Source organism: Cryptotermes secundus, unplaced genomic scaffold (genome assembly GCF_002891405.2).
Source record: "Cryptotermes secundus unplaced genomic scaffold, Csec_1.0 scaffold516, whole genome shotgun sequence".
Taxonomy (NCBI): Eukaryota; Metazoa; Arthropoda; class Insecta; order Blattodea; family Kalotermitidae; genus Cryptotermes; species Cryptotermes secundus.
In genome coordinates, this window is record NW_019745084.1 from 339191 (window position 1) to 362598 (window position 23408).

The 23408-nt window shown below is 44.4% G+C and overlaps 1 protein-coding gene across 3 annotated transcripts in view; it reads left to right on the forward strand.

Annotated features, from left to right (window-relative positions):
• Positions 1-23408, forward strand: part of LOC111874893 (alpha-mannosidase 2) — a 393048-nt gene that overhangs the window by 130093 nt on the left and 239547 nt on the right. Inside the window, exon 1 of one of the 3 annotated variants that reach the window (XM_023870754.2) lies at positions 9200-9552. The exons of the other annotated variants lie outside the window; for them this stretch is intronic. The gene's annotated coding sequence lies outside the window, so the exon portion shown is untranslated. Of the gene's footprint in view, positions 1-9199; positions 9553-23408 lie in introns of those variants that run through there. 3 annotated transcript variants of the gene reach the window in all.

Sequence of the window (23408 nt, forward strand, 5' to 3'; positions counted from 1 at the left end):
CTTCGGTTTTTCTTGATCTTACACATTCGGTAGGACTCCTTGGACGGGTGATCAGCTCGTCGCAAGGCCTCTACCTGTACACAAACACAGAAAAACGCACACACACAAACTAAACGTCCATGCCCTGAGTGGGATTCGAGCCCACGATCCCGGTTTCCAAGCGAGCGAAGACAGTGCATGCCTTAGACCGCTCGGCTACCGTGACCGGCACTGTTTCTAATGCCGGTATTTACTGTTCAAGTGACTAGGTTGGTACAGTTTACGTAGTGTAATAACCTGTTGATGTATTGACGCCCCCACCACCGGTAACCGTTTTCAAACGCAAATAAATATTGTCAAGGCTAAGCGATTCTTCGTATAAAGTTCCCGAATATAAAATGTCACTAGGTCCGTCTTGCGTACCACGAATCATTTCACGTGTGGGTTGGTTGACGAGTTTAACAAGCTCTCCGCAGAGTTGCAATCGCGCCTAAAAATGAATATTTCAAAGCCCTGTTCTCTTTCCAACATCGGGGTTGATCTGATGAACTGTATTACAGCTCAGTGTGAGAAAACATAAAGGACTAGTTGACTTCGTATATGTGACGCTATTGGGAGTAAGAGCTTATGCTGTAACACAGCAGTAACTCTTTCCGACGAAATATATAAAAATAAATTTGTCCCTAAGCTTAATTAATTAATTAATCAAGCACCCTACCATGAAGACAATATGGTTAGTGGAGGTGTAGGTCTTCACTAGGTGGAGGTGAGTGGTCGGCTTCACGTCCCGGCCGCTTTACCACCGGGGCAATCGTCCGCGGTCCACATTGAGTCAGGACGTTGCGGAGAAAAGAAAAATCTTGCCCCTGCCGGTAATCGAACCCCGACTGTCCATCCATAGCCCAAAGCTATACCGACTGAGGTAACGCTACTCTCTCTCTTGTTAAATGTAATTATGCAGAGTGCGAAGTGGTACGCGCGTTGCTACAGAATAGCAATGGAGGTTGACAGCAATGGCCGACACGTAAGCACTGTCCCGTAGTTTCCTGGAGGAATTGAAGGAATCCGCAGAAAGTGTAATTTCACGATTCCTTTGCGGAATGGCTTCTGGGAGAATGGAGGGCGCTGTGTTGCGCTCCAGGTGTGGTAGATCTTCAGTGTGTCTCTGAGTGCTGCCCAAGTCCCTTCCGTTTGACTCTACCCTTACCCCCTCGCCTTTGTTGCTGTGCGAGTGTGTGTTAGGGAGACAAGAGGCCTGGTTTTGGGGGCCAGTAGTCATAGAGTAGGTTTAAGAGTTGACTGAAGATAACTGTGCTCAGGATTCGGTAAAGGTATCCCTGTAACAGGCCGTGGAGGCCAATAGGGATGTGAGACATTGAGGTTCCCACATTTTCTAGATATTCGGCTCATAGATGGCGGCAAGGTTGTCAGCCCTACGCGCCGGCTTCCCTTTACCCCCAAGAACATTCCAACAATATTGAGTGACGCAGGTTTGCGTCCGTACAAGTCCAAAGTTGAAACCAGGGTGTTCCATCGGAACTGAACTCTCCTGGAGCAGAGTTCGCCTCAGAGATCCAGTCTTTAAACATCCCTCATTGGCTTAGTTTGTAGTCAAGGGTGTTTCCCAAAGTTGCTTCTCCCAGTCAACTGTATGTTCTTAGCGAATATGTACCTCAAATTTCAAGCGGCGTTTTTGACAGCACTCCAATCTGTGATAGTCACAGCGTAGGTCTCCAGCAAGCCTCCCTTTTGACTTCTTACGTTCAAGAATTGTCAATGAGTCCAATTTCTAAAGGCGACACCGCCTACTCCGAACATGTAGGGTCGCGCCATAGCTCAAGCGGTTAGTCACTGGCTTCCCACCGCGGCGGCCCGGGTTCGATCCCGGGTCTGGTCAGGCGGGATTTGTGGTGGATAAAGTGGTGCTGGGGCGTGTTTTCTCCGAGTACTTTGGTTTCCCCTGCCAATCTTAATTCCACCAAATTCTCCATCATAATCACCCGGGGTAGGCTACAATAGGCCAATCAGTGGCCGCCGTGCCAAGTGGACCCAGTTGTTCTCCACCCTCCACTAAGCGAGTTAAAAAAAATATTCTGATCAGGTAAATTTTCAGGCAGTGGGCAGATGACGCACCCTGTGCTCTAACAGCAAGAATGAAATCACATCCACTTTCTAATTATATAGATTAGCTCATTAAGCATATATAATTAAGTTTGATACATGATAATGACTTTACTATGACAGGAATACTCTTCCGTTTTTAATTCGAATCCAGGGCCCCTAGCTGCTTAAGAGGGAGTTTAATATTTATCCCATGACTCTGAATTAGTGCTGCTAGAAGATATAATGGCGAGACTTCAAGAGTAACGGCTCTTAATCAGATCTAGTGTTGACATTTTGCTGTTTCGTTGATGAACCCGAACGAAAGACACCCATTTCCCATTTTTCACGATCTGGAATAAATTACTTGATACTCGTTCACTGACCCGAGTTTTACTGTCCATGTCTTGTACCAGTTCCTTATCAAGTGCGTGGACTTCACCGCACATCATCGTTCACATGTTTACACCGTGAATAGAATTCCTTGAAGTTCACGCGTTTTATATCGTCTCTTCCAGTGCTTGCTCCTTCTACTGCGTCCATATATTCTCCATAACTCTAAATTCTGATACAACAACGATTTCTTCTGCATAGAGAGATATTGCCGATGAGGTCACTGGATTTTTCAATTGACCTAATCTTTCCAGCCTCACTATGACTCTGCATCTAACAGAAATGTGTACCAAGAATCTTCCTGGGGCTAAGGTGCTGCCGGCGCGTGAGGCTCACAGTCTCACTGCCATCTTTGAGCCGATCGTCTAGAAAATGTGGGAGCCTCGACGTCTCACAACCAGATGTACCTCCACTGCCTGTTACAGGGATAGCTTTACATTTTAGAGTGAGAGACAGCATTACATAGCCAAAGGAAATATTCTGTCTGTATTACATTTCGAAAGGAGAGGTGTATATTTTTGTTAAGGATAATTTCCGTAACGACTGTGAAAGGGAGGCAAAGTAAATTCTAGCCCGATTTTTAAATCGGTGTGTGGTTTCAGTACAGTTTAAACAAAAATAATGTTTCTGGGATTGGGTATAAGTGATTCAATCCTCTTGCACGTGGTCATACCTTCACTTTCACTGTTATCATCGGTTTAGTTACTCAAGCGTGTACTCATTACCAGTTACGGAGTAACGTGATGCACAGTTCAAATGCTTCAGTTATTGGCACGTTAACTTGAGTATTTCTGATTTGCCTCTCATATTGAGGCAAAGCTCTGAAGGACCTGTCTAGGCGGTACAACCAACTTTCCCATGATTCTCTCGCTCTGGTAAATGTTGCTTTGGAAGCTGATAAGCAGCTTTAGTTATTTTCGGAAAGGCTGAAAGGGGCTGATGAATGTCGTAAGATCGCTTCAACTGATAACAGAACGTCATGCAGCCTTGGCGTTGTGACGAAAAAATTTGTCTCTCTCGACGTCTCACAACCTTGTGTGCCTCCGTGCCCTGTTATAGGTATAGCTTTACCTTACCTTTTATGCGATGTGATTGCAGTGTAGTCTGGTACAAATTTACCCACGTTTCAGAGGAACATGTGGGCCTATCTTCACGGTCTTAAAATAATCCGAAAAAGCAAACCGCGAGAGAAGTCCTCGCTCGGCCTAATTTTCACACAGAAAACGGAAGCAATTCCTTGCTCCGAAACGTCGGTAAATTTCTACAAGAGTACATGTCCTATTCCAGAATCCAGCCACCGCTGTATGTAGCTCAAATCACAGGAAATGACATTTGCTGAGTTCTCAGGACCCTTGCGACTCTTCTTCTCATGATGGCATGGACCTTGGCTTTGTGCGGTAACAGGGTATTTCCTGTTAAACTTCTCGGACGGACGGACAGAGTGCCATGGTGTGTTATGTTTAGAGCATGCCGCCTTGTGCTTTAGTGTCTGACAAGCATTTGAGCCAATTAAAGACGCCAACGCAAGTAATAATCCACGACATTTAGCTCTTCCTTGCTCTGGCCGGCCACCTGTACCCTTCTGCAACCAGTCGTTGTCTTGGGGTGGGGTGAGACTGAGTCTACTTGGTACGTCTGTACCAGTCCTGGATGAGAGATGATGTAGAGTGTGGAGCAGTCGGTGGAATGAGATTTGGCAGGGGAAACCGAAGTACTCAGAGAAAACCTGCCCCAGTGCCACTTCCTCTATCACAAATCCCTCATGACCTGACTTAAGATCGAACCCGGGTCGCTGCGATGGGAAGCTTGAAAACAGCCCTTCTACAATCAGTGAAACATTTCCGGAGACAAACTCACTAGACCAATATTACGGTCTCCTGCGATGTAGTTCGAAAGATGGATTTCAGTGTTTCGGGAGGACCTGCAGAGATCGTCTTCAAGGAGGATATGAATATTCTGTGGCCGTTCTTACGTCACACTGCTGGTCGTCTGCTTCCCACCGCTGCTTCTCGGGTTTAGTCTGAGGCCAGTTCTTGCGGAATTTGTGGTGGACAAACTGGCAGCGAGGTAGGGTTTTCTCCCAGCAAATGATCCACATTGGCCCATTTACCGCCTGAGTGCCAGCGGACATCCTTCCTTCCCAAGTCGGATCTCCCAGCAAACGATCCACATCGGCCCATTTACTGTCTGAGTGCCAGCTGACATTCTTCCCTCCCAAGTCGGCTCTCCCAGCAAATGATCCACATCGGCCCATTTACTGTCTGAGTGCCAGCTGACATCCTTCCTTCCCAAGTCGGCTCTCCCAGCAAATGATCCACATCGGCCCATTTACTGTCTGAGTGCCAGCGGACATCCTTCCTTCCCAAGTCGGCTCTCCCAGCAAATGATCCACATCGGTCCATTTACTGTCTTGAGTGCCAGCGGACATCCTTCCCTCCCAACCTGATTATAGCAGTGACGTCGACGACGACGACGACGACGACGATGATAGTGAGAGTGTTCTGTTATTGTTTCGGCTTTTGCTGTACGGATTAAAGAACCTCAAGATAAAGCCGGCCATAGCCACCTCCTAGAAAACGTTGCATATTCTTCTCGATATTTTCATTGCTTTCAGCGCTACTGTATACGGTTTATGATTCTGTTAAGTTTGTTATTAAACGACGCTTATAATATCCTAACTGTACATATAGCGTCCTGTGATAGGATTCATGATGTATGGTGGTTATGGTGGATTGAGAATTGGCAAAGGAAACCGAAGTACTCGGAGAAAGCCTGCCTCAGTGCCACTTTGTCTACCACAAACCCTGCATGACCTGTCCTGTGATTGAACCCTGGCCGCCATGGTGGGAAGCCCAAATTTGGAAGCGCCCAAATTAAACGAAGAGGAGCCGGAACTGCAGGACAAGTAGCTCTAAGACAAATGGAAATTTACTCTGGGTCCAAGACCGGCCTGATCAGGCTTTACAGTCGTTTGGCACCGCTAGATGTAGCAGTCTCTAAGTGACTAGGCTAGGGGCTGGACAGCCGTGGAACCGGGATTAGATTCTTGGCAAGAACAAAGGATTTTTCTCTCTTCAATAGCGACCACACTGGCGCTGAAGCCAGCCTGCACAGTGGTTCCTCGGAAGTAAAGCGGCCAGGGCGTGTAGCTGACCACTCACATCCACCTAATGCCGAGTTTAAGAATGTTTTTACACACATACTCCATCATATAACTTCATGGAGGCGTGTTTAGTTCAGTAAGCAGAGCTTATAGAAGTATCTTTTACCTTGCCCCTCCGGGTGGATATCTTTAGTAGTTATTTTAACTGCAAATGAGTTTCTACCCGCTGGCAGAGGCAGCACAATAAACCGCAACACACAAAACTACACTTTCACGGAAAGCAAGCTAATGAAATTTGATATTTTAAGTTCTAACAGCTTGTCACCATGAACGTTTAGTCTTCTGGGATGTGACGCCGTGTAGTGTGGTAGTATCTACCATGCTAATAAGAAGCTAACAACTGACATCATATAAATAAAATATTGGCAGTCAGCTTACAACAACGGTTAAGCAAAAGGGAAATATGTCAGATCTAATAATGTTACGGTGTTGAATATGGAAACAGCAGCTTTCTCCGAAACGTCAGTAAACTTCTGCTAGACTCTGCAGCGTAAAACTCCAAAAGATATTCCTCTTTAACAAAAAATCAGTTCCATTTTAAAGGCCAACTCTTTTACGAAGAGGAGGCGCCCGGTTATATTAGTCCTTAACGACTAAGACATGTTCCAGACACAAACAAATTAGAGACAAGACGGTTGTCAGGGCAACAGAGCGTTGTCTTCCCTCTTCAGATGAATAAACGTAGGAAATATAATTTGTATTCTCTGGCTGTACGAATCTTCACAGTACGGTCGCTGGGACTTACCACAAATGTGGTGCAAATGATAGTGTTTAGGGGGAAGCATTGTGGGTATAAAGGATGTACAAGTTCGGGTTCATATACCGTGTGTGGCCCGTAACATGTGTACAGATGTATTCTGTATGCCTATTCAGTAGCTAAATAAACGAAACACATGCAAAGTTAGAGACTTTCAGGGCGATGAACACTCACATCGCAGTCTACGGGAAGTCTTTCAGAGAGGTACGGACGTTTCGGAGGAATATATTGATCCCATTTTGGGGGGAAAACTACAGGGTTCACAATCTAATAGTCTATAATGTAAAATTGTAAATATGCTTTTTGGTTAACTCTGACGCATGAATTTAATATAAATCATATTATGATGATATTATGGAGTGACTACAGGTTAGGTTTGGGTTTCAATTGGGTTTATTGGCCGTTTACACAACTTGTAACTACAACTAACTATAGGGCTATTGCTAATTCGCACACTCTGACATTCACTACAGCACGCAGTTAAGTCTTCTCAGTCTGTTAAAGTCTTCACTAGACGTTGCTTAGTAGCGGCTTCCAACGACGGACGTTTCTCTTCCTCTGGGTTCACGATCTGTCCCCATTTCTCAGCTGCTAGCTTCTCTCAGCAATCCTCTAACCAATTAACTCACCAACCAACTTACTCCACTCCACTGACTGATCCCAGGCTGACGGCCATCTGACGCCAACCTCCTGCTATTCTTACTGCCGTCTCAGCAGTCTTTTCTAATTCCAGATGCCTCTCATTAGTTTTAGCACGGACCGCGCAGAGAACACCGCGTCCAATAGTTCTTCTGCTATTGTGTGTGCGTGTCTGTTGCGGCTATTACCTATCAACGGTCGTTGTTTACAGAGAAATTACTTAGGCTATTGTATAGCTGCTTATTTTGTGGTCGTTTCCTAGCAACGGGTCAACATGCTACAGTATATAAACATTCAGTTTCTTTACAACAGGAAACGCGTTGCTTCTCTGTTCTGTATATACCAGTCTGTTTAACCGAGCGGGTTAGCATAGCGGTAACGTTCTTAACTCGTATTCAAGAGATTCAAGGTTCGAATCTTAGATGGGACAATGGCTATTCTTAGTGAAATTTTTCGTGGTCTTTATCATTCCCTCCTGGCACATACTGAGATAGTACTTCGACATGTCTGTGTCAGATGTCTTAAAGTTGCCGTTTCACAACTCACCCAACAGTGCGTATCTCCTAGAACATATTCGTCAGATATGAGACTCGAGTCTGCTGTCCTGACTGCGGATTTTTGTGGTTTTCCTCTAGGCAAATGCCGAGCAGACTGCTTTTACCGGTTCTCGCGGTCTCTTCGCTTGCGGATATCTTATATTTTTCCTTCTACCCTGAAGATGGAGGCGATACGTTCCTCCGAAACGTCGGTTAACACCACATATACACGGTGCCAAATCCCAGAAGACTGCTTTCTTTATAGTCACCGCCGTGAAAGCCTCAAATCTTATATAATAAATTTATTGTATACTAACATCTTGTTAAGATATTCATCTTATCTCTTCCGAAATATCGTATGTTGTAAATAGACGTAAGACAGTGAAATGAATGGCGGACGGTTGTGACACGCGTTTAGAGGAACACGGTATAAATGAGTGATATTTGTAGCGTCGAATGGGACCGGGTGAGGTGATTGAATAAAGGCTGAAGCGAAATGGAAACGGGCGTGGTCGATTGATTGTAGCTATTACTCAAAGTTTATTAGCGACTTTAATTTATTCTCTGAAGAGAGTTAGCTTGTCTTTATGTATTTGTGTAAATACCGCCTGTACAGAGTAATTAGTGGACAACGAATCTGGAAGTACGTGACAGGAAGCGGCCGTCGCCTGACTTGAGACACTGCCCTGGCATTCGCCTGGAGGGACAGAGAAATACCTACGAAAACCTCGTTTACTATAGCTGGATTCGTGACGAGGTTTGAATCCAGAATTACCATAATACGAATGTATTATTGTGATGGCGATAATGATATTAACAATATTATTAATTTTATACTCACACCCGTGTAACCACAAGAAAACATTACTATTCAGGCAGGATTACTCCCTGTATTAAAACGATCGTGATTGTTCAATAAATGCATTATCTTTCGTGTTTCATAGGTCTACAAGCTCCTACTTGCTTTCCTTTTATTTAATAACAAATCTAGGCATTGTAATGGAAGTATCATACTCGTACTGTTAAAATGTTTGAGCCAGGTAAAATCCCAGAAAACCCGTGGGGATTATTCAGAGGTTTGGAACATATTAATGAGCAAGTGCCCATTAATGTTACATCTTATGGTTACATTTACATAATAAGGTAAAGCTATCACTGTAACAGGCCGTGGAGGCCCATAGGGTTGTGAGACGTCGAGGCTCTCATATCTTATAGACAGTGACTCACAGATGGCGGTGAGGTTGTCAGCCTTACACACCGGCCGCTCTTTACTCCCACGAAGATTCCTGGTACTCATTTCTGTTAGAGACTGAGTCTACCCCAGGGCCATAGTGCGGTTGGAAAATTAGGTGTAATCGAAAATCCAGTGATCTCATCGGGAATCGACTCCGCGATTTTCCGTCTTGTAGCATAGTGCCTCAACCAACTACGCTACCATGTGGCTCGGTTGTATGCAAAATACATAAATACACATGTACGCACTTGGTCAGTAAAACTACAGCGCATGGATTGAGAGGTTATAACTTGGAGTAAATGTTTGTGGAGCGGGTAATACACATGGGATTTGGTTGCTTCGCAGGAGCTAGTGTCCATGCGCGGCCGACGCTCGGCGACCCGACCGACGCAGTACCCAGCCGACCCAGCCAGTGTTAGTTCGAGACCTGACCACCGTTGGGAGTAGTCGCGAGGTATTGGGCGGGAAGACACGTTGGTGTGTTCATTGTGATCGTCCAGACGTATAGCCGGTTCGTGTACTTTTCGTGTGAAAGAAAAGTGTGTGAAGTAGCTTCAGTGAACGTATCCGATTGTGACAGCTTGTTGACGCAGTAGAAAAGCGTGGTGATCCTAAAAACCTTGATGCTGTTGCCTTTGTAAATTCATTTACCCCTTCGTTGTGACAAGTGGGACAAGAAATAGTGTCAAATGTACCTTGTTTCAACTGTGGAGCAATGAATGACGAGGATTCGAAAGGAATCAGTGACTAAGTAAGTAGGCTACTACTAGGTAACATACAATGACGCATAAAAATGACAAGAAATTTCAAGAAGTTATTCAACCCAAATCCAATACTTTATTCACAACAGTCGACTGATTTTGAGCCAGATGAATCCATTCGGCATTCTACCATCCTGTTTCTTTAACGTCCATTTTTATGTCTCCCATCGAGCCTAGTTTGTGCTACATACCCAGTTCATCTCATCCTGTAGGATTTCTTCATTTTAATATTCGGCGAGGAGTGCAAATGAAGAAGCTCATTATCAAGTTTTCCCCATCCTCTTATTTCTGTCCTCTTAGGTTTAAGGATTCTCTTCCGTAACTTAACCACCCTCTGGCTTCTCTCTATGTCAGAGACCAAGTTTCACACCCATACAGATATATCAGATATACGAATAATATGCTGGTTATGAAGAGGGGATTAAATTCGGTTAATGCTTGCTACCATTCAGTCCAAAACCTTTTGTCTTCTATGCGGCATTCTTAATGCATGCGTCAACACAACAATTCTACATGTTTCGACCCAGTTGTGTCATCGTCAGGCTATCTTTACATGAATGTGTCACTCGTTATCAGATTGTTTACTGATATGGATCCAGATCAGTGATTTCTAATTATTCTTCTCTTTCAGTTTCCGTTATAATTTTAATTGTTAAATTTTAAATTATAAAAATGTACATTTCATTTAGAAATGAAATTCCAATTAGCATAAAACTTAAAATTGTAATTCTTAGGATATCTGAAAGCAAATTTTCCGTTAAAGAATTCTAATTACCATTGCAATTTAAAATTTAAAATTGTAGTTCATCTGTTTACTTTTGTCATCATATAAAGTGATGCATATTGTGTAGTGTGGGGGCTTCCTGGGGCTCGGCCGTTGTTCCTTTTTGTTTTCTTAGTGTACAGTGTTGTGTGGTGATATATTAAATTCTGTAGTAATGATTTGTAAGATTATGGTGGAACTGTTTAGTGTGTTATGTTCCTTCGGTGTGGTTCTGTCTGTCATGGCTGCGTGCAATAAACATAGTCTGCTTTCCGAGGTCAAGAACAGGTGGATCTATACATCCACTCCCCATACATCTTCATGGCATAGTGCTGGGACAACTTTATCTGTGACCCTACTGCACAATTGCAATAAAATTTTACATACGTTACGTGCGTGGGGTCCCCAATTCTCGCAGTTTGACCCGTTTCACCGCGGTATAACCTCAGGAGAAAAAATCATTTAAATGTTATTCGGCCCCAGGGTTCAGTGCAAGCTCCTCGTAAAGTTGAAGGCATTCAGATCTGTTAATGATGATTACGTCGTTTCCATAGTCACTGCGCTCAATTACTGCATGGGTCGCTCCGCTTGTTGTTCGCAATTGTTAAAGCCCCCCCCCCACATCGCTAGAGAGACGGCGCCGAATGTGATTGCGTCACAAAATACTCTGAACAAGCCATTGTGAATGGGAACGAAACAATGGAATGACTGTAAAGCGGACCGCAGGAATCCAAACAGAAGTGTCAGAACGCTTGCAAACAGGAATTCTTGCTCCAACCGTAGTTTACAAACGATGTGGTCCATGGGTTCTCAAATTGTGGGTCTGCGACACACTATAAGGAGGGTCGCCGAATTCACAGGGATTGTTGAAAATGCAGCTGGATCCACGCCCCAACTCTAGCAAGTCAGTACGGTTTCAGATGGGTGCTCTCGGTGAATGTACCTGCAGCTGTCTAAGCGTTACATGATTTTCGTCAGTATACAGGAATATTTTATAGCGTTCTATTGATGTAGATAGGCTCTACAGCGATACAGGTTCCTCCTGTCACCGTACAGCCTGGTTAGGTCGATCTGGTGGTAACACTTTCAACTTATATTTGGGAAGAGGTGATGGGTTCGAATCTCGTCTGGGACACCAGAAATTTTCGCTGTTAACTTCAATGCCTCTAGGAGAATGCCGGGATTGTACATAATGTCACGTGTATGAGTGATTATAGACGGGGTTTGGATATTAATTGGGTTTATTGAAGGCCTACAGATCGTAACTACAAGTGAATACAGCGCTATCGCTAATTTACACATACTCCAGTTCACTACAGCACGTACCAAGTCTTCTCAATCTGCTTTGTCTTCACCAGTCGTTGTCTGGTAACGGCTTTCAGCGGCGGACGTTCTGTTTACCCTAGGTTCACGAACTCTCCCCGTGCCTCAGCTATCAGCATCTAACAGAAAATCAGAAGGACTGGACCGCAGCTGTCCACTAACTCACTGACTCACCAACTCCACTACAGTCCACTCAAGTCAAGTGAACTAACACCACTGACTGCTTGTAATATCTCTACACGGATCGCCCAGGCAACACCATTCCACCAGTTCTTTTGTTGTTGCGACACGCAGTTGCACTGACCACGTAGGGAACACACTTTCCATATTAGTCTCTTGATGCATGTTAGGAATCTGTTCCCTGGGAACGGGAGTTGTTTACACGGTCATTACTCAGCAACGGGTCTACGTGCTACAATGATTTAAGGTACTGTTGCTTCCTTCCAGATGCTTTACAGTCATTCATACGTGATCGTAACATTCCACGCTTCGTAGTGTGAGATGTTGGAAGCGTCGGGAAGTTGCCCAGTAAAATAAAAAAGGAATCTGGAACAGTGCCCCCAATTATACTTGTAGTTGACAGGTAGAGGTGCTGGGTGGGGGGGGGGGGGGGGTAATGCGTTAGCGTATAACCATTGAATGTAATTTTAACATTAGGGCGCATTTTTTCCGGACGAGTGCGGCCACCCTCCTCCTTCCTGTTGAGGAATTTGAGGGCAGTCCTTCCTGAGAGTTTCGTAATTTTCCTCTCTTCAAGTAAATTCCAGTGAACAGTTCACTAATTTGCTACTATCAAACACAATACAGTCCTACATACGGCATTGTTAACCATGTCGTAAATAAACGCAGTGAACCCTCGCTAATCCGGAGTAATTTGTGGGGGGTTATCCGGATTAAGCGATAATCTGGGATTAATAAAGCAGCAGGTATCCCTAAAAGACATTAAAATCTTGGAATGCGAATAAATGAAAATTTTAATGATATAAGTAGTGCTGATGAAAATAAAATTATTGCTGTAGGGCCTTTATTTAAAAACTATAAATAAATTTATTCATCGATATAAGACTCAGAACTGTACTTGTTTTTGAAAGTAATGATGCAGGTTGCAACAAACTATCTCAAGTTCTGTCTGAACAGACAAGTGACTCATCTGCCTTTCTGCATGCCATGTGCCTATTAAAGTATTGACTCAACTGTGAACAGAATTTTTCATTTCTTTGTATCTCGATCCGGATTAGCGAAGGTTTACTGTATATGTGTGGATGCTTATAATTTGGCCGTTATAATGACTTTAGACTACGGCCTGAATGATGCAAGAATTATGAGTTCTTTCCTGTTTCCTGGTAAAGAATAGCCTTTTCTCTACAGCGTCCAAATCTGCTGTGGGGCTCACCAAGACTCTCACCGTGTGATTCTCTTGTCGGGATAAAGCGACCGGGGCTTCATTGTCACCACTCACCTCGCCCTAGTACCGACGTTAAGAATATTTGCAGATATACTCGTACCTCCAGCAGACTGATGTTAATGGCGTTTTTATTTTATTTGCTTTAAAATAATGTATTCCTGGAAGCGTAACAATAAAACAGGTTTTATTATGAAAAAAGCAGTTTTCTGGGATTTGGCACCGTGTATATGTGGTGTTAACCGACGTTTCGGAGGAACGTATCGCCTCCATCTTCAGGGTAGAAGGAAAAATATAAGAAATCCGCAAGCGAAGAGACCGTGAGAACCGGTAAAAGCAGACTGGTGCTACCCTGAAGATGGAGGCGATACGTTCCTCCAAAACGTCGGTTAACACCACATATACACGGTACCAAATCCCAGAATACTGCTTTCTTCATAGTCACCGCCGTGAAAGCCTCAAATCTTACGCAGTTTTTATTATTTCGGATATTTCGAATCAGTTTTCAAACGTTAAACCTGGCGAGCGTCAGATTTCTAATACATTTGTTTGTACTTATGTGGGGACTTGCTTAATTAAGTACTGTTCCAGTTGTAATGCTTTCGGAAGAGGCGTTCCTCTCTGTCTGTCTGTCCAGTGACTTGGACTTACCAACACAGCGCACGGTGTTTTCACTGGTTATTTGTTCAGTGATCGACGTTCTTCGCTGTTCTAAGAATTGCTGGTCGTGATGTGGCTCATTGAGAATGCAATGACTTGTTTGTGAAGCTCGTCGAAACGTTTGCATTGCGATCCGTCTGCTGAAACAAGATAACTGAGCAAAAGAAAGGGAGCCAGAAATTCCGGGGATCAGTCTGCGCAGGTCTGTCAGCAACTTGGCATTTAATGCGCGACTTAATGGTATCTGGAAGTGTACTGTGTTCCCAAATTGCAGCATCTGCAATGTCAAGATCCTCTCTGGTGTTGATGTCCGGCTGTTGCAGCCATGCGTTAGCAGAACAAATCAATAGACTCTGCATTGCGTGGAATCGAACTCTGTTATTACAGAAATTAGCAATATATTTGAGACTAGCGGGTTAGCTTATTGGTCTCGCTCTAGACTTCTATACGGAAGGTGGCCGGTTTGAATCTCGGTCGGGACACTGGCTATTCTGAGGTTCAGTATGGTTTTCCTCAGTCCCTTCTGGGCACGCTGCTACGTAGTTGTTTGCGTCACTGTGCTACAAGTCGGAAGGTCGCTGGTTATGTTCCCGATGGGGTCATTGGAAGTTTCAGTTTACCTAATCCTTCCAGCCGCACTTATGGCCTTGGGGTCGAGTCAGCTTCTGGCAGGAACGAGTACCAGTAATCTTCCCGTGGGGAGGGCGTGAGGGTTGGGATAAAGGTTGACCTGCGCATAGAGGTGACAACCTCACCGCCAGCTGTGAACCGATTGTAGAGAAAGTGTGCGAACCTCGACGTCTCACAACCCTGTGGGCCTCCACGGCTTGTTACAGGGATAGATTTACCTTTCTTTAAATGGATGGTAGACCTATGCGGATGAAACAAATTTCTCTGGCGACCCTGAGTTTCAAATTTCGTGGAAATGCATTGATTGCTTTTTGAGACGAAATCTGCGGATACTTGAACTTGTCCTCAGCCTTAGACGCGTATTTTTTCACTTATTCATTTCGTTCGCAGAGGATACAGAATGGGACTGGTGCTGAAACCGACGCAACTGAATTGTAGAGCCGTCCTTTACCCAGATCTGAAATTCAGAACCATTTCCGTTGCATTGTTTGCCTTTTCAGTACACGAATTTAAATTAAAATGCATATACGAGTACGTAGGTGCGGTCTGTATTTCCTGCCTCAACAAATTTTATTCAGTTGTCTTCGTGGTGTTCATAGTCACCAGAAGCCCGAAATCTGAATTTCACTGAGCCAGTTTCGTTTAATTTGTTACGAACACTGTAGGCTTATGAACAAAAGTTAAAGATATTTTAGAAAAATAATATTACATTGTAGCATCATGTTGCACGTAATTAATTAATTAATTAACAAATTTGTTTAAAAGGTAAGCTTTTAAATAGATTTTTAAAAAGTGTTGCACCTAGGACGGAATATTAAAGACTTTGTTAATTATTTACTTTAGAACAAATCTTTCGCGTCTTAAGAATCCTGCATAGAATGGGGCTGGTGTTACTCCCACCTGAGAATTATACATGGGTGATCATTTTGTTGTCGTTAAAGTTTTGGAATTAATGAAATGAAATTGATATGATTTAGAGATTTTGGTTCAGTTTTTGACAAGGGCAGGAATTCTCAAGTTTGTCACACCTGTGTCCCCACCAAATTTGAGCTCTCCCAGCCTACTCTTCAGTGGATGCTTGAGGCTATTTTCACGGTGACAAAACGGTCGTAGCTTAAATCTGATCATCTACTTATATCGAATGTCAGACGGTCTGGGATTTGTGACCTAACCTACACATCTCATACGACGTGACGCTTAAGCATGGAAGATGCATCTTCATTTTATTCTTACCTTTACTACAAACTGGAACACGTGATCCAGAATTACTGTCTATCCCTCTGTAAGCGATTATTTTGTTGTGATGATTCCTGCCCCCCTCCCCCTTGTGCGCCGACGTTGAATTTGCTGCGTGTACAAGGGGCAGCTGTGAGACAGGACTGTTGCTACCGTCGTGTATATCTCTGCGGGGCGCTAGCCTTGGAATGAGACCAATTTTAGATTATGTTTAAGGCAGGAAATTGAAGTTGTCTGTCACGTGACCGTGCTTCGAAGAAAGCAGCTCTGCCGACCTCCCGCCCTCACTGCAAACCCCGTCTAACACGCGATGCGTTGCCCCACGAGGGGCCCATGGCTTCCTGTTACTTGATCGATGGATACTTGTATTATTTTAATATCGCTCTTTTAACTAGTTAATTATTCGTGATTCAAACGCATGCAATGGAGCGTTACCTCCACGTCACCCTGCTCTGTTCCTCCTGCGTGCTCTGATGTTACGAGTGGAACGAACACAGTGTTGAAGCTTCACGCTGTCGCGAAATTAACAGTTTCAGAGCACACAGAGGAGATCTCTTATAGTTTGTCACGTGTTCCTCGTTATTTATTTGCAGTGATAATATCGGAACTGCTTTCGCTCACTCGAACACTGGGATCGTTGGTTCGAACCCCACTCAAGGCATGGAGGTATATCTGCATTTATTTTGTAAGTAGCGCCCAAATGTAATGCAACATTTTAACGCTCGACAGTTAATTTTTGTGGTAAACTGAAAATGCATGATTTCGGAGCTTACACTCACCGTTAGAGTCGTGAGTCTAACTTGCTTAATTGCTGGCGTTAAGCCCCATTCTTCGCTCATTTCCGTCACCGTCCATGCCTTATCTTTGTTCTGGGATACCATTATCTTCTTGATGTAATTTCCCCAAAGTTGCAGGGTTGCATGAAGCAGTCTCCAGCCGTGTGATTACTCCCCGCTCAGTTTTCCGTCTCTTGCATACAGATAGTTTCCTCTGGATCACAGCTGAAGGTAGACCTTCCAGACAGGAAGACATCAGAAACTGGAAATGTTGCGTACACAGTGTGGATGACGTAATCTTGTTCCTCGTCTACTCCAGCTTGTGGCTCGTAAGCACTAGAAGTTTGCTAACGCTGATACGAGGGGAGTCACTCAACAGCCGTTTTCGTTGTCCTTCGTCTAATCCATCTTTTCCTAGGTCTTCCTCGTGAACTGTATATCAGAGTTCTCACTTTTCCACTATGTTACCGCCACTTATTTCTGAAGGTCCGGAAACTTCATCCACATCAGCCATTCTGAGCCTTTGCGTATTCCTTCAAACCCGCCATATTGTCGGATCACGCAGTCGCGCCATATTTGAACAATTATAACCACCTAACTTCATGGAGCTAAGCCCTTCTTGAGAAGCCACCAGTTGTGCAGTTTCTCAAGGACTTCCCAAAGTTTTATGGAACTCGAATGTACATTATCATGTTCACAAGACCCCTCCACTGGTCCCTGTCATGAGCGAGATCAATCCAATCCATAGATCCAATTCTCTCTCTAAGATCCATTTTAATGTTGTCCACCTACTTACGTTTTGGTCTCCCTAGTGGTCTCTTTCCCTCTGAATTTCCCAGCAACACCCTATATGCATTCCTCTTCATTCGTGCTACATGCCCTGCCCATCTTATCCTCCTTGCAAAACACAATAGACCACTGTAGGTCGCGGTGCAAGGGCCGAGAAGGCCTACCCATTGTACATTCATTCATCCTCCTTGCAACTGAAATAGAACTATTGGGATATTATACGAGGTGGTATCGGAAAGTTCCCGGACTGTTATTGTTGTAACTCTCTCGATGAAAGATGAGCAAGCCTATTGCATCAGCATGGCACGTGACACCTCACTGTGAACACGCGTTGTTTCTACACGAGTGTTTTTTCGACTTCGTGTTTCGTTTTGTCCGCCATCAATGGCAAAATCGAGCAAGCGTCTGCATCAAATTTTGCGTGAAGCTTGGTAAATCCGCTACCGAAACTATTGAAATGCTTCGTGAGGCTTTTGGAGAACATTCTTTAAGCGGGACAGCGGTCTTTGAATGACATTCATGTTTCAAGGGCGGTGGAGTGCCAGTCGCAGATGACGAACGTTCAAGGCGACGAAACACCAGCAAAATGACAGGAAATGTTGAAAAAAATTCGAAAACTCCTCCACGATGACCGGCATTGAACAATCCATGAACTCGCGGACATCCTGGGGATCAGTTAATGGGGTTTACTAGGAGATCTTAACAGAAAATTTAAACATGCATCGCACTGCCGCGAAGTTTGTTCCCCCACTCTTGACAAATGACCAAATGCAGCGGCGCATAAGCGTGTGTCTTGAGCTACGAGAGAAGGCTAACGAACGACCCAACTTTTATGAATATCTCTAGGATCATAACGGGTGACGAAAGTTGGATTTACGGTTATGATCCAGAAACAACGCAACAATCCTCGCAGTGGAAGAGCCCACAATCACCAAGAGCAAAAAGGCGCTGCAAGTCCGGAGAGCATGCTCACTGTTTTGTTTTTCGACGAGAAGGGGATTGGTCACCGTCAAATTGCTCTTCCTAACACTACGGTCAACTCTGACATTTGTTGTGACGTTCTGAGACTCTTGAGGGAAAATATGAAATAAATAAATAAGACTGGAAGTTTGGAGCAACCACGCCTTCATCACGACAACGCTCCCGCCCACACGTCACTGAAGGCCACAGATTTTGTGACTAACAACATGGTTATCGTTCGCCATCCTTCCTACTCGCCGGACTTAGCCCCTTGTGTGATTTCGACTTGTTTCCCAAATTGAAAATAAAACTGAAGGGACATTTAGGAACAGTGTCTGACATCCAAAGGAAACCGCAAGCGGCACTCGACAGCATTAAGGAAAATGACTCCTTATTTTTTCATTTTTATTTTTCCTCATTTTGTTGTTTTTGATTCATTTCTTTCCCGCCATTTTCTTTTTCACTTTCATTCTTTTATTTATTCTTTGTTCTTTCTTCATTTACCCTCCCGTTATATCATTCGTTTCTTTACGTTTTCGTACTCTGCATTCTCTCCTCCTATCTGTGTCTCGTTCGTTTGCCTCCTGACAAGCAACATGACGTCACCGCACTCTGCTGTATCGTGAAATCGCCCGTCCCATCCGCAGTCAAACAGGGAAATTGTGCTGAAAATCTCCGCCACTTCCTTAGCCATGCGCTACCAGGATCTTGTCCACAGTTTACCGTGTTACGCTACATTTGCTGGTCTTGGAGCATGGCATTCCTAAGAGCCACGTCATACATACATGGGGACTTAACTGTTTCTGACAAATTCCTGACTTGGAGACTTCCCACTGTAGACACAAATTTGCCATCGCCTCTCGTGCGGATCGCTTGCGAGGCGGTGCTGAATCCCTAAACATTTCGCGAAACTCCGTGAGGTCCGCGCCAAGTCCTTGAAGTTACCTCAAAGTTCCATCTAACAGACTTTTCCAGCCTAGTTTTCCCTTGAATGCGCATACATCTGTGAATTTCTCCGCACCAAGAATTGCTGGACGTGACGTCATGCCTCCGAACGTTAAATCTGAGATAATTCGGTCACACACAAATCTCTCATTTATACGTACAACAGAAAATGTTCGGAGAAACCTAACAGGTCGATCCAGAAGTATGGTCTTAGTTTTTTTTTGTATTGGGGAAGACTTTGGTTTGAGTCAGGGTCGGGTCACCGGTTGTCGTATTCGATTAGGCTAGGATAACTTTCTTGCAAATTCTGTTAATTCCATCATTCATCAGACTCCTGTCCTGCTTATAACACCTCGCCACGGACGGCGTAGAAAACACCGCTCATTGTTGTAGTTCACTTGTTGCCATGGGAACATGTTTGTTTGCGAAGCCGTTACTCAGTAACGGCTGCCGTATATTTGCGTATTCCGCGGCCGTTGCGTAACAGCGGGCGTTATTTATGAAGTAATTACTTAGCAACGGGTCTACATGCTACTTTAATAGCCAGAGTTACTGAGGGTAAGCTTAAAGTTACCCTAGACTCACACCAAGAAACATGAGGGACTAGAGACAAAGCTCCACGCATTCTTAAACTCTATTCTGGATGGTGAGGGGTGGTCAGCCAGCCGTCAACGCCGCTTTACCCTGAGGCAAAGAGCCCCCAGTATCTACTGGGGCACCAGAGAAAACCTCTTGCCTCTGCTGGAAGGTAGCCCCGGTTTCTCGGCCGTACAGCCTACAGCCTGTCTGTGTACACACAGGGCTCCTCCTGTGTCGTTAATAACCAGCAAATAAATTAAACACATTTGTCACTTGTGCAGCGCTTTTGTTAGCTGCTTTCGTGCTTGTTGCTTGGTGTGTGGTTGGTTAGCTTGGCTCTCTTATTTGTGCTTTTACGTCAACCTCTTCAGTGCCAGAAGTCATGAATACTTTAACAGAAGTTGACCTCAAGCAAGTAATTTATATTCTGGCGCCCTGCTGACGCAGCAAAACACAACAGAATCTCTAGACTTACCGGCGGCATTGCGTGTCTTCATGTTTCAATAAATGAAACCAACCCTTAACTGTAGAAAGTTAACAAATGAAGTGCAATTACTGAAATCCCTCTCTGGCCGATTGGTCGTCGCTGAGTTCTGGAAGTGCCATGTAGACACGTTGCTAAGCAACGACCGCGATATAAACAACTATACAGCTCCGCAAAGAAACATGTTTCCTCGTCAACAGTTGCACTACAACAGAGGAACTCTGTGCGCTCCGAGATGTTATAAGGAGAACAAGTTAATGATGCAGTGAGTGAGTTAGAGAGCTGCTGAGGTTCAGTCGTTGTGAGCTGTTGCTGTTAGAAGCTGGTAGCTGAGGCACGGGGATATTTCGGGAACCCAGAGGAAGGAGAACGTCCGACGTTGGAAGCCGCTACCAGACAACGGCTAATGAAGACATGACTGGAAATGTGTGTGCTTGTTTGTGTGCTAATGAACTGTAAAGTGTAGCCACGAGTTGTATCAAAGAGCGCAATAAATTCGACTACCAATGCAAAGCACGTCACACAGGTGACAATATTTTAGGCCCCGCCTCGCGTGCCCACAATCCGCTGACGGGAATTGAAAACGGGTTGTAGATATAAACAGTTTTCATGAAATTGACGGCAGTTGACAATAGAGGGTCTGTTGCTGGTAGAACCACTTGCAGAGAGGATTAGTACTAACTGCAATCGGCACTTGCATGGTTCTGTCGGCGCACTGTGACATAAGCTCATCCTTTGTCATGATGGTTTTCTGGCATAGAGGAGGGATGTCCAGTTGGGGAAATGCTGGCCGCATGTGGACATCTGTTTGGCTTTACGTTGGCCTGAGAGCCCCGGCAATATTTTTCCACCCCTGAACATTTTCAATCGCTTTCCTCGTTTTAGAAAAAGACCGTAGAGTTTTGTGAGACAATCCTTACGAAGAATCGACTCTAAAAGTGCTCTGGAGGTTATTTTTTTCCCCCTGGCACTACAGCCCCAGTGGGCCTAGGACTACCTCCATGAACTCCGTTCACTTCGGTTTTTCTAGATCTTACACATAAGGTAGGACTCCATGGGCGAGTGATCAGCTCGTCGTAAGGCCTCTACCTATAGACAAACACAGAAAAATGCACACAAACATCAATGCCCCGAGTGGGATTCAAACCCACGATCCCGGCTTCCGAGCGAGCGAAGACAGTGCATGCCTTAGATCGCTCGGCTACCGTGACCGGCTGGAGGTTGTTATATCACAGGGAATTGCCGAGATTTGAACTGTGTCCATCGTCCGGTACTCTTGAAGGTCTGAATAGATGTAATTATACTAACGTAGTTTGTCCAGTGCCGAACTTAGTGGCCGCCCGGTCTGAGGCACGAACTGTCTTTGTCCCCTCGAACGCTGGATTCGTGAGTTCGAATCCCGCTCGAGGCATGGATGTGTCTGTGCGTTTATTCTGTTTGTTCTGTCTGTAGGTAGCGGCCTTGCGACGGGCTGATCCCCAGTCCAAGGAGACCTGCCGATTGTGTATAGGATTAAGAAACTGATAAAACGGCCAAGGTCCAAAGGTCTGTAGAGCAATAAAAGGGGGGGGGGCGGTTGTCCAGTGATTGAAGTTAGCTTTTTCTAGCGGACTCAACATAGTCCTTTTGCTTAACTAATGTCTTCATGATATACGTAATGCTTAATTAGTTAAGCACAAGGATAACGTTACCAAACTTAGTCGACACCTCCTATCCTTTCTCCTGAGGGTAAGTCCGAAGCGGTGTTTTCTTTAAATATTGGACCATGTACAAACTCCAGAACATCAGCAATCTTGTAAGAAAGCTACTTAATAAATATCCCGTATAATTTTTTTTAGTTTATTTCACACGACACAAGAAATAGGACTAAGTTAAGGTACTGTGAAATCGGTAAGACTCGAATGTCTGTTGGAGTACGGTAGGTCTGCTGTCCAGTGAACTTCCGGTGACTGATTCTTAAGTACCGTCGACCACGCAGCACCGAACTTAATGGGCATTGCTCATCTTAGTGCGCCGGTGCAGGCCAGACGGGAGAAGAATGTGGTTCTTAATGCCGCCCATGGATAGGTTCCGGGGCGCAGCGTAACCCCTGACTAATCCGAAGTTTGACAAAGAGCCAGGGGTCAGGAGGTCCAGTCGTCGCTCCGGCTGTTGTTGATATCCCATCATGCAGGTAGTCGCTAGAACCTGAAGGTTGAATAGCATGTAAAGTAAGACATTAAAACTATCGTTTGAATCCTGAGAAGGCGTGTTCACAGCGCCGTTACGTATCAACTGAATTTATTGTATTGTTGCTTGCGTATTCGATACCGTGGGAATGTGTTTACCGAGTCGTTGCCTAGCAATGAACGTCTATTCTGACTGCGCTATTCTGGCTTCCGGGCGTGATTTCGTTATATATATATATGAGAGTGTATGGTATTAGGATGATATACTGCTGCAGAACCTTCATACAAATTTACACGAGTCCCAGAATGATGGGTTGCTGTGCGTGACGTTGAGGCATAGCCTTAGGTAATCATTTACTGGCGTGGCGTAGCCTTCTGCTCCAAAGATCGGAACGCCACGATTCTCATAAACGCTGGTAGGACCCTACTATGGCGTCACATCCAATTTTATAGCCTACTTTGCCTATTTTGAAAAGAAAATAAAGCTAGCTTGTGAGATCACCTAGCTGGGTCTGTACCCCGTATCGTTAATATAGGGGTCATTCCATGTGAAATCATCCAGAAAGGTCGCTCGCCATTTTTAAAAAAAAATATATTTTGTACACTTATTTATACATATTTTCATACTACAAAAAAATTTTTAAAAAAATTTTAATCCGCTCAATTCTCTCGGTACAGGCGTTTTTATAATGCGAAAAAACGCGTTTTCGGCTGAAATGGAGGTTTGCGTTATCTTCCATATCTCGATAACTATTGAAGCTACAGACTCCAATAAAAACGCTATTTGTTCCTCATGATATGGACTACAAATCATATTATTACAAGTTTTTACTCAGCTCACTTTCTGTAGGTGTAATTAAACTTGAAACTTACCTATCGATTTTGGGAAAAACGCTATTTTTGACCTTCAAAAACCAATGGGAGGGGGAAAGTATCAGATCTGTGATTTCTACCATTTGTTGTTACCTATATGGGGAATATAATCACTTAGTTTTGAATCCCGTACCTAGTTTCCAAAATTTTCCAGGAGCTTCCAAACTTTGCTCTGGGCCCCAAATCGGCCATTTTTAACATCTCATATCTCCGGTGGGGAAGCTCAGAAAATTTTTAAATTCCTAGAAGATAATGCTC